A 10,955-nucleotide genomic window follows, 5' to 3' on the forward strand; every position below is an offset into this window, starting at 1 on the left:
AAGTTCTGGTCACTAATTCTCCCTCACTAGGTCCTTCTCCAATTGTCATTATGATATGCTTATTTACATATTCTGTCAATACCTGAAACTTAATGAAAAGAAAACTATCCCTATTCTACAAAGAAAATTGTGAGTTTCTAGCTTTTCCATTATTTTTGATGATAGTATGAGTTATCTGGATACTCAGGATTGACTTTTCTTAATTTTATTCATCATTCTTAATTCACTTACCATCTACTGACAAATTTTACTTTGCTATATCATTTGAGAGCATATATCCTTTAATTTTTCATGGAAATTGTTAATTATAGCTCATGATGAAATAGTTACGTGATCTCCCAATGAAAGAGCACCTGACGTCTGAAAAGACACATCCTTTTCCTTCCAGACAACACAAAGTTAATTAAAACATTATCTTCAATATATGTAAAACTTCTAAAGAAGTAGCTCTCTGTAATATTTTCACTTACCTGTTCTAAAGTCATAGTATGAGAAACAACATATTCATGGGATTGTTTAATATTAAATATTTACCTTTCACTCTGCAATTCTGCAGGCTATTTTCTGCCTTTTATAAAGATGTGAACCACTTTGGAGGCAGATTATTTGAGCTCTGGGAATCCAAATTTCAGTGGGAGTTGTTAAAGCACTGAGGTTGCTGCCCTAGCATGACCAGGAGAGATGTTGACACTTAATTTCTGGCCCTGTGATATGCTATTGTTGTCCCTGAGCACTGGCATGATTAAAATAAGCATGAGAATGTTGGTTGATTAGTCATGGTAGAGTAAATATATGAGGCCTGACAATTAAGTTCACGAACTTGCTGCTGTGCACTTACATTGGCAGCACTGTACAAATAGCTCAGTAAGGTTTCATAACCTTGGTATATCAGTGTCTCACAGCTGTGTTCATGTCCACATGTGGCAGTATCTTGCTGAGTGGTGTTCATTATTTACTTTTTTTAACTAAAGTTTATTGGAGTGACAATTGTCAGTCAAGTTACATAGGTTCCAGGTGTACAATTCTTGTTGTGTGTTTTAGTGTGCCATCACGAGAACGTCTGAGCATGAATTAGAGCAATGAACAAAAATTATATTTCTGTTAAACTTGGCAAGAGTGGAAGTGAAATCAGAGACATGTTAGTCCAAGTTTATGGGGATAATGCCATGAAGAAAATGGCAACGTACAAATAGATGAAATGTTTTTCTGAGGGGAGAGAACACATCACTGATGAAGAGAGATCTGGGCGGCCAGTAACGAGCAGAACTGATGAAAACATTGCAAGAATTCATCAAATTATGCATCAAAATCATTATCTGACTGTGAGCAGCATAGCAGACCAAGTAAACATCGACAGAGAAACAGTTAAGAAAATCTTGGGATGAGAAAGGTGTGTGCAAAAATGGTCCCACAGGACCTCACCGATGAACAAACGCAAAGGAGAGTCAAAGTTTGCCAAGACCTTTTAGAGAGGCAGAATGATGTTTTGGGTCATGTTATCACTGGTGATGAAACATGGGTGTACCCTGAAACAGCCTGTCAAATTGCACAATGGAATCAGCCAAGTCTCCATGACCAAAAATTTCCACCAATCCAAATCAAGAGTCAAAATGATGTTGCTAAACTTTTTTGATATCAGAGGGATTATTCATTATGAATTTGCACCAGCTGGACAAACAGTTAACCAAGTTTACTGTTTGGAAGTGCTGAAAAGGCTGCGTGAATCAAGTTAGACAACCTGAACTTTTGCCAACAATTCATGGCTCTTGCATCATGAGAATGCATCAGCTCACATGGCACTGTCTGTGAGGGAGTTTTTAGCCAGTAAACAAATAACTGTCCTGGAACACCCTCTCTATTCACCTGATCTGATCCCCAATAAGTTCTTTCTTTACCTGAAAATAAAGAAAATCTTGAAAGGAAGACATTTTGATGACATGCAGACATCAAGAGTAATATGACAGCTCTGATGGCCATTCCAGAAAAAGAGTTCCAAATTTGCTTTGAAGGGTGAACTAGGAGCTGCCATTGGTGCATAGCTTCCCAAGGAGAGTACTTCTAAGGTGACCATAGTGACATTCAGCAATGAGGTATGTAGCAGTTTTTATAGGATGAGCTCATGAACCAAATTGTCAGTCCTCATATATATTGGGTACACAACTGGGAGAGAATTTGTAGAATTAGTGAGTGATAGAGTCTGTGTAACATTCAACTATAGTAGATACGGCCAACAGTTGTCCAAAATGGTTTTACAAATGTAGGCCCTCAGCAGCGGTGTATGAGACTTCCTGTTGCTCCACATTCTTACTAATACCCAGGACAGTAATACTTTGCTTCACAATGTAATTTCAATGTTCATATCCCTCATTATTAATGGAATTAAGCAAACTTTCATAGGCAATTGAGCGCTTGAATAGCTTCTTTTATAAAGTATGTCATTGAGTTTTTGCCCATTTTTCTTATTAGTCTGCTTTTTAAAAATTAATTTGTAGAAACTTTGAAAATATCCTAGATTTAAGGTAGATATATGCGTAGTAAATATCTTTTCCCAAATTATGACTTGCATTTTCACTCTCTTAATGTCTTTTAATGACCATTGATGATGCACTTTAATAAAGTCTAGTTTGTCATGTTTCTTTCAAGTCTAATGTACTTTGTGTCCTATTTAAGAAATCCTTGCATAAGATTCATGTTATCTATAATCTATAGGAAAATATAAAAACATCCTCCTATGTCATGTTCCCAAAGCTTATTTTTTCCCACCTTATACAAAACATATAAAATATCTGGAATGAATGTTTGTTAACTGTGACGTTAGAACCAAGTTGGGTTTTTGGGGTTTTATTTCATGTAGGTATATAATTTACCAAGCACCACCATTTTGTCCCTGCTCTGCAATATCAACTCTTTTTATAAACCAGGTGACTTATATATGCTTTTTGTTCCTGAAATATCTAGTGTGTTCCATTACCATGTTTCTCTTTCCTTTTACCAATACCACTAAATCTTGCTATACAGTCTTCACATTTCTTTTAACAAGTCTTAACATTAGAAGTCTAAATATATGGTAGAGTACATCTTCCTCTGAGATTTCCTTGGCTGTTCTTGTCCTTTTGCATTCCTACGTAAGTTGGAGAATCAGCATGTCAGTTTCCTGGTATACTCATATTAGTAGGACAGCGATGACTCATGGATCAATTTGGGGAAAATGAAACTTTATGAAGCAATGTTGCTAAATACACAAATTTTTTCCAAATATGATGAAAATTATAAACCCAGAAATCTAAAAATCTCATCTGGACCAGTCTAAAGGAACTTAGAGAAACACCAAAGCACATCATGATCTAATCGCTGAATACCGGTAAAATAAGAACGTGTTAAGAAGCATCCAGGGAGAAGGGTTACACACAGGGTCAAATCTTTCCTTAATCCATTCTTATGCATTTTGCATTCAGGCATTGTCATTTTCATCTCTATAAATTTGATTTGGGTCTTTTTTTAATCTTTTTCATTTCTTTCCATATCATATTCATCTTTTCCTCTACCTTTTGGAGCAGAAAAGTATTTTTATTAGCTATTTCAAGAGTTTGGCTTGATAATTTTATCATTACATCATTTCTCAGTATCTCTTTTTTTCACCTATTTATTATTATTAGTTTCAGGTGCATAAAGCAATGTAGCAGTTAGAAATTTACATGATTGCAAAGCGATAACCGCCCCCAATGTACTACCCCTCTGACATTGCACATAGCTGTTACAATACCATTGATTACCTTCCCTATGCTGTACTCCACATCCCATGACTATATATATAATTATAGTTGACATTCAATATTATTCTCCTTCAGTTTCAGATGCACAGCACATTGGTCAGGCATCTACACAGTCTATGAAGTGATCCCCCTGATAAGTCCAGTGCCCATCGGGCACCCCACATATTCTTTACATTATTGATTATATCCCCCATACTGTATTTCATATCCCTGTGACTATATTGTGACTATTAATTTGTTCTTTCTAATCCCTTCCCCTTCTCCCTCATCCCCAGGTGCCTCCCATCTAGCAACCATAAGTTTTTGCTATCTCTGCATCTGTTTCTGTTTTGTTTGCTCATTTATTCTGGTCTTTAGATTGCACATATACGTGAGATATTTTGGTATTTGTCTTTCTCAGTCTGACTTATTTCACTTAGCAAGATATTCCCTAGGTCTATCCATGTTGTTGCAAATGGTAAGATTTCATTCATATTTATGGCTGAGTAATACTGCATTGTATAAATGTACCACAGCTTCTTTATCCAATTGTCTATTGATGGGCATTTAGGTTTTTGTCATGTCTTGGCTATTGTGAACAGTGCTTCAATAAACATAGGGGTGCATATATTTTTTCGAATTAGGTTTTGGATTCCTTTGGATAGATACCCAGGAGTGGAATTGCTGGGTCATAATGTAGTTCCATTTGCAATTTTTTGAGCTACCTCCATACTATTTTCCACAGTGGCTACACCAATCTGCAATCCCAAAAACAGTGCACAAGGGTTCCCTTTTCTCCACATCCCACCAACACTATTTGTTGATTTTTGATGATAGCCATTCTGACCAGAGTGGTTTTTATTTGCATTTCTCCAATGATTAGTGAAGTTGAGCATTTTTTCATATGTCTGTTGGCCATCTGTAGGTCCTCTTTAGAGAAATGTCTCTTTTTGTCCTCTGCATATTTTTTAATTGATTTTTTTTTGTGTGTGTGTGTGTTGAGTTGTATTAGTGTTTTTATAAATTTTGGATATTAACCCCTTATCAGATGTATCATTGGCAAATATATTCTCCCACTAAGTAGGATGCCTTTTGTTTTATTGATGGTTTCCTTTGCTGTGAGAAAACTTTAGTATAATGTAGTCCCATGTGTTTATTTTTTCTTTTGTTTCCCTTGCCCAAGGGGATATAGCAGTGAAGATATTATTAATAGTAATGTCTGCGAGTTTACTTCCATATTTTCTTCTAGGAGTTTTATAGCTTCAGGTCTTACATTTAAGTCTTTAATCTATTTTGAATTTATTCGTGTATATGGTGTAAGAAGGTGGTTCAGTTTCATTTTTTTGCATTTATCTGTCCAGTCTTCTCAGCACTACTTATTAAATAAACAGTCTTCACCCCAATGTAAATTCTTGCTTCCATTGTCATAGATTAAGTGACCATATAGGTATGGGTTTCTTTCTGGACTGTCTATTCTGTTCCATTGATCTATGTGTCTGTTTTTATGCCAATACCATGCTGTTTTAATTGGTATAGCCTTGTAGTGCGATTTGATGTCAGGTAGCATGATATCTCCTACTTTGTTCTTATTTCACAAGTATGGAAGAAGAACTGACTCTGGGTGGTGAACACACAATGTGATATATAGATGATGTATTACAGAATTGTACACTTGAAACCTATGTAATTTTACTAACCATTGTCACCCCAATAAATTTTAATTTATAACAACACCAAAAAAAGATTGCTATGGCTATTCAGGGTCTTATATGGTTCCATATAAATTTTAGGATTATTCTAGTTCTATGAAAAATGTCACTGGTATTTTGATAGGGATTGTGTTGAACTATATATTGTGTTAGGTAGTATGGACATTTTAACTATATTAATCCTTTTTCATGCGCATATGTCTCCATTTATTTGTATCTTCTTTCTCTCTTAAATGTCTTATAATTTTCTGGGTCTCAATATCTTTTTATTGGTTATTTTATCTTTTGCTTATAGGTCATAATTTGGGGCTATTTCTCTGTCATGTAATTTTTAATTGTGAATGCATTGTGTATTTTGCAACGTTGGTTTCTATTTCCTGTCTCTGCCTATTTCTGTAAATATCATTGGATTTAGTTCTATGATACAGTTAGGCTACTTGGAATCAATTTGATCCGTTAAGGGCTTTTTTCTAAGCTTTGTTAGTGAAGGTCCAGACTAGCTTTAGTTGATGGCAATTTTTCAGCACTATAAAAGCAATGCATTCTTTTCTTTCTTTTTTAAATTAGTTTTGGGTGTATAAAACATTGCAATAGTTATACTTTTCACCCCTGACAAAGTGACAACCCCCCTCCCCTGATCTACTGCCCCCCCATATCATACATATCTATTACAATTCCATTGACTCTACTCCCCACACTGTGTTGCACATCCCATGACTATATATATTAAATTATAGTTCACATACAATATTATTCAACTTCAGCTTCAGATGTACAGTGCAGTGGTCAAGCTTCTACACCATCCATGAAGTGGTTCCCTAACAAGACATCTGTCCACCCGACACTCTACAAAATATTTACAACCTTATTGATTATATTCCTTAAACTGTCTTTCATATCCCTGTGGCAATATTGTAGTTACCTATTTATGCTGTCTAATCCCTTCCCCTTCTCCCTCATCCCCACCCCCACCCAACTAGCAACCATCAGTCTTTCCTCTATATTTCTGTGACTATTTCTGTTTACTTTGATCATTTATTCAGTTCTTTAGATTCCACATATAAGTGAGATCATATGGTATTTGTCTGTCTCCGACTGACTATTTTCACATAGCATAATGTCCTCTAGGTCCATCCATATCATTGCAAATGGGCAATGCATTTCTAACACTCCACACTCCGGATAGCGAAAACACAAACTGTCCCTTGGCCTGTGTGAGGATTGTTTGACCCATCTCTTTTCTCCTGGTTCTTTCCCAGGTTTTAGATAACTTCCTCGAACCTATGCACTGATGAATATGTAGCCAAATACTTGAGGGGGGAGCCCTCTGAAACTTCCTGAATCTATATATCTTTGTAGCTGTTTCTTTTCCAGCATTTTGACCTGAAAATTCTAGCCATCCCTAACTCTCTAGACTAAAGAATATGGGATTTAATAGTTAAACTTTATGATATTTATCTTAGCTTTTTAGAGGCTTTACTGGCTATGGGTTTCTAGCTGTTGCTATAGTTTTGTTGCTCTCAGAGCAAGTCTTTAGTAAATTGAGAGAAAAGACCAAAGTCTCAGCTTCTGAGCCTGTTTTCACTTGTGGTATTGTAATGATTATGAAAAGGCTATTAGACAAACAATCATGAAAATAATGGCTCTCTCTCAGCCTCTCAGTTTCATCGCCTATAAAATGGGGATAAGATAGGTTACCTACTATAAATGCTACTATGATGAATGTCAAATGTGACACTGAAAGTCATTGGCACTTATTAGACACTCAAAAAATGGCCATTATTAGTGCATTGTTTTGGTCAATATAGAGGATGTGACTGAAATCATGCCAAGTGGCATAAAACCAACCATGACATGTTGATTTACTCTTATTCTTCACCCCCACCCCCCAAGAATACTTAAGGAAGGAACACAACCTGGATCAGAGCTATTGCCTATTTTGCTTGGACTATGAAATCAAAATTGAATTTATTGTGTTATAAAAGAAAAACACTTTAAATAGTACTCAGATACTAAGCAACCATGTCCAGAGTCATCTATCATTACATTATAATAAACTTATTCTCCAGAAATGCTTAACACTAGTTAGAACAATCACTGGTCTAATAAATACATGAGTACTACCTCCTCACCTTGAACATTCCTGTCAAAATCTCTATGTTCATGAAATACCTACTAAAACAACAACCTACACACAGGTCTATAATTCTATAACCCAGCAGTTTGGTAGAAGGAAAAAGATGAATATATGTATAAATGAATCTTGCATATGTCACTAATTCATTGACATATTTGGACATATTATATTCTTTGGGCTTGAGTTTCCTCAGTGAAAAGTGAGGAGTCTGGATTTAAATTACCTCTAACAACACTTCTTACCCTAAAAGTCCATGATAAAGTGTTCTCTTGCCCTCCCTTAATCTGCGTACATCTTTTCTTTGTAAATTGATTAAAACATCAGGTGATTTCTAATTATTTTTAATAGCTGCACAGCATTCTATTTTATGGATGTGCCAATAATATATTTTTGAGTCTATATTGGTAAACATTTAGGTTTTTATATTTAGATTTTTTCTATAGTTTGTTTTTAAAAGCAATGTTTGCAGTAAATACTATGCACATATTTTGTTTTAGATATGTGTGAGTATTTCTGTAAGATAAAACACAAGGAATATAATACCAATTCAAAGTTTTAAAATGTTAATGATAGTGAAAAATTTTTTCTTCAAATATTGTACCAATTTAGAGATTGAATAATAATAATGTCTGAGATTTTATCAAAGCTTTATCAACACAGTAAACTGTCAGACTTTTGGATCTTTGGCAATCATATAGATGAACAAAAGAATCTCACTGTAGTTGTATTTTTTATATGTTAAAATTAATATTTATTCATTTGTTCAAGAGTCAGTTACTTTACATTAATAATTCACTGCCTATTCATATACTTTGCTGATTTTACTACTGGCTTGTTGGGCATTTACTTATTGATTTAAAAGAGCTCTTTCCAAATTAAAGATATTACCCCAATAATAATACTGCTTTTCACCTAGTTTTTCTTTTGTCTTTATTTGTGATAGACTTTAAAACTTTAAATAGATAATCAGTTAATCAGAGTTTACCTTCCATCACATAAAGACCAATTATGAATTGAACAAGACCAGCTCACTCAACAGAACGCACCTGGGAGGATTGGGTGGGAGACGAGAAATAAAGAGATACAGACAAAAAGCTGGGAATGGGAGGTCCACTCAATGATGCTGGCAGAGAGTGGCCTCGTTTATTATTTATATACAGCTTTTACAGCAAAAGTAACTTTCCTAGGGTAGGGGGTTTTGGGGCCTTGAGGGAGTAGCCCCTTCCTCTCAGGAAACAAATTCGTTGGAAGCAATCTTTCTGAAGCAAGACAAAATAAATTATAGCAGGTAGAAACTGTTAACAGGATGGCCTCCCACTCTGTAACTTTTAAGCTACTCTAAAGCTGCTCACCCTAACATGGAGGCCTGTACCTTGACAGCTTAGAGCCTCAGTGTCCCTGGCTGATTCCAGCCGGCTCCCCACATCTCCCTTTTTTTTATTTTAAAGAATCTTTGATTTAAAAGGTGGTGGATGGCCCCACGGCGACTGTGTCTGGCTTAGGTTGTTCCCCTCTGGGAATCTTACCCATCATTGACTAACCAGCCATCTTACAGCTGGCCTCCTGTGGCTGTGCCTGGCTTAGGTTGTCCCTCTCCCAGGGAACTTACCGTCTTTGGCTAACCAGCCATCCTATGGGGCCAAGCCTCGTGGGGCCAAACCTGGGAGTAGAAGTGGAGTATTGGACACAAAAGAATTTTGTTAGAGGGTGAGCAGTGGAGCCATAAGGAGAACTAACAATGTTGTGGATGGGGACATTTAATCTCTATCATGAGTCATGTGCAATGAGCCTCTAGGCGAAGAGCCCGAAGGCGAGATTTTAAAACTGCTTGGCGAGCTGAAATGAAGCACAATATTAGAAGCAAGAGAAGCATAATTTTTTTTAGCAGAAACCAAGTTTTTGAGGTGTACTATTACTTTTGTGCCAAATCTTTTGGACGAATATAATTGGTGATAATGCAATTTTGACAAGACATATTATAGACAGATTTAGCTATGTTGATTTGGATGTTTCCAACCAATAGTCCTTCTGGGGCCTGTACACAGGCCATGATGCCATATGATTTTGCATTTTGTTGTGGATAGGCAAGTCAAAATTAGAAAGATTTCTATAATCTGAGGCTGTCCACAATCTCCAAATTTCCCTTTGTATGATATTGGAACTTATGATAAGAATAGGAGCTGCAAAATGTCCCGGGAATGAGACATTTTTGTCTGTATATTGAACAGACCAATCATAGATGTAAAAAGGAGTATTATGTAATTGATGTCTGGTGACGGTGGGCTGTTGACAATCCCTTCATTGTATACTTTTGTGTGTATCTGGGACAATGTTGTTACAGGATGGAAGTGGCGGGGGTGAGACATTCTCCCAGCTGAATCCCCCGCTCAGGCCCGTAAAGGACACGACTGTATGGTATTTATGCATCAGGGCCCTGGTAGGGGATTTGCGATGTTGGTTGTCTTTAGTCTTATCAATGTATATAACCATGCCTACCAGGAGGCACCCTGGTACTAGCATGTGGGAGGCACAAAGTGGAGGGTTATGGGTTAAGCCAGTATAATTAAGAGCAACCCATTGAGGCTGTATGTTTTTTACTTCTCCCTTTAAATGGTATGAAGTGTTGACTCACACCTTAATGGCAGTCTCATTCCAGGTTGAAGGATGGACTGTTGGTGGGTTGGGACAATATGTCTAATATGTGTTCCCCCGTGTTATGCTTGCCTGCCATAACAGAATAACCAGTTGCAATCAGAAGTTTACGAGGCTTAACCTGATCCCAGGTCCAGGCCGATCTCTTTCTTGTCCTGCGTTTCTAGGAAAAAGCATAGACATTCCTCCCCCACACAAGGACCGAATCTAGTCCTTGTTAGAAAAAACTGTCCATTGTAAAGACATTGTAAGAAATTTAAAAACTGTGAAAATTTGAAATTTTAAAATTTGAAAAATGGACCTGGCAGACCAAAGAGTCCACAGAGTCAACAGAGACAAGCCCACACCCAAGAACATCCATAGTCTCCCCCTTTTTGTTTGATTAATTGAAATGTTAGGGAATGACAGGTACATGTTTTATGTTACCATAGCCATGTCTCTATGATTGAATATAAGAGAATGATTAAATAAATTATACTGGTGAATTTTTGAGTGAGAAATGTTTAATGTTTATGATGTTGAGAATAATTTTGTGGAGTTAGTCTGGAAGGATGAAAGGCGTACCCCTCATCAACGAGTCCATTCCATATAATGTGTGACTGACCCTTAAAGAAAAAGAAATACATACAGTTGACTATACTTATTTTTAAGCACACCTAAAGTTAATTAACATTACTTACTTATACTTAAAAATGCCTACAGTTA

Source organism: Hipposideros armiger, unplaced genomic scaffold, assembly GCF_001890085.2.
Source record: "Hipposideros armiger isolate ML-2016 unplaced genomic scaffold, ASM189008v1 scaffold_1585, whole genome shotgun sequence".
Classification (NCBI taxonomy): Eukaryota; Metazoa; Chordata; class Mammalia; order Chiroptera; family Hipposideridae; genus Hipposideros; species Hipposideros armiger.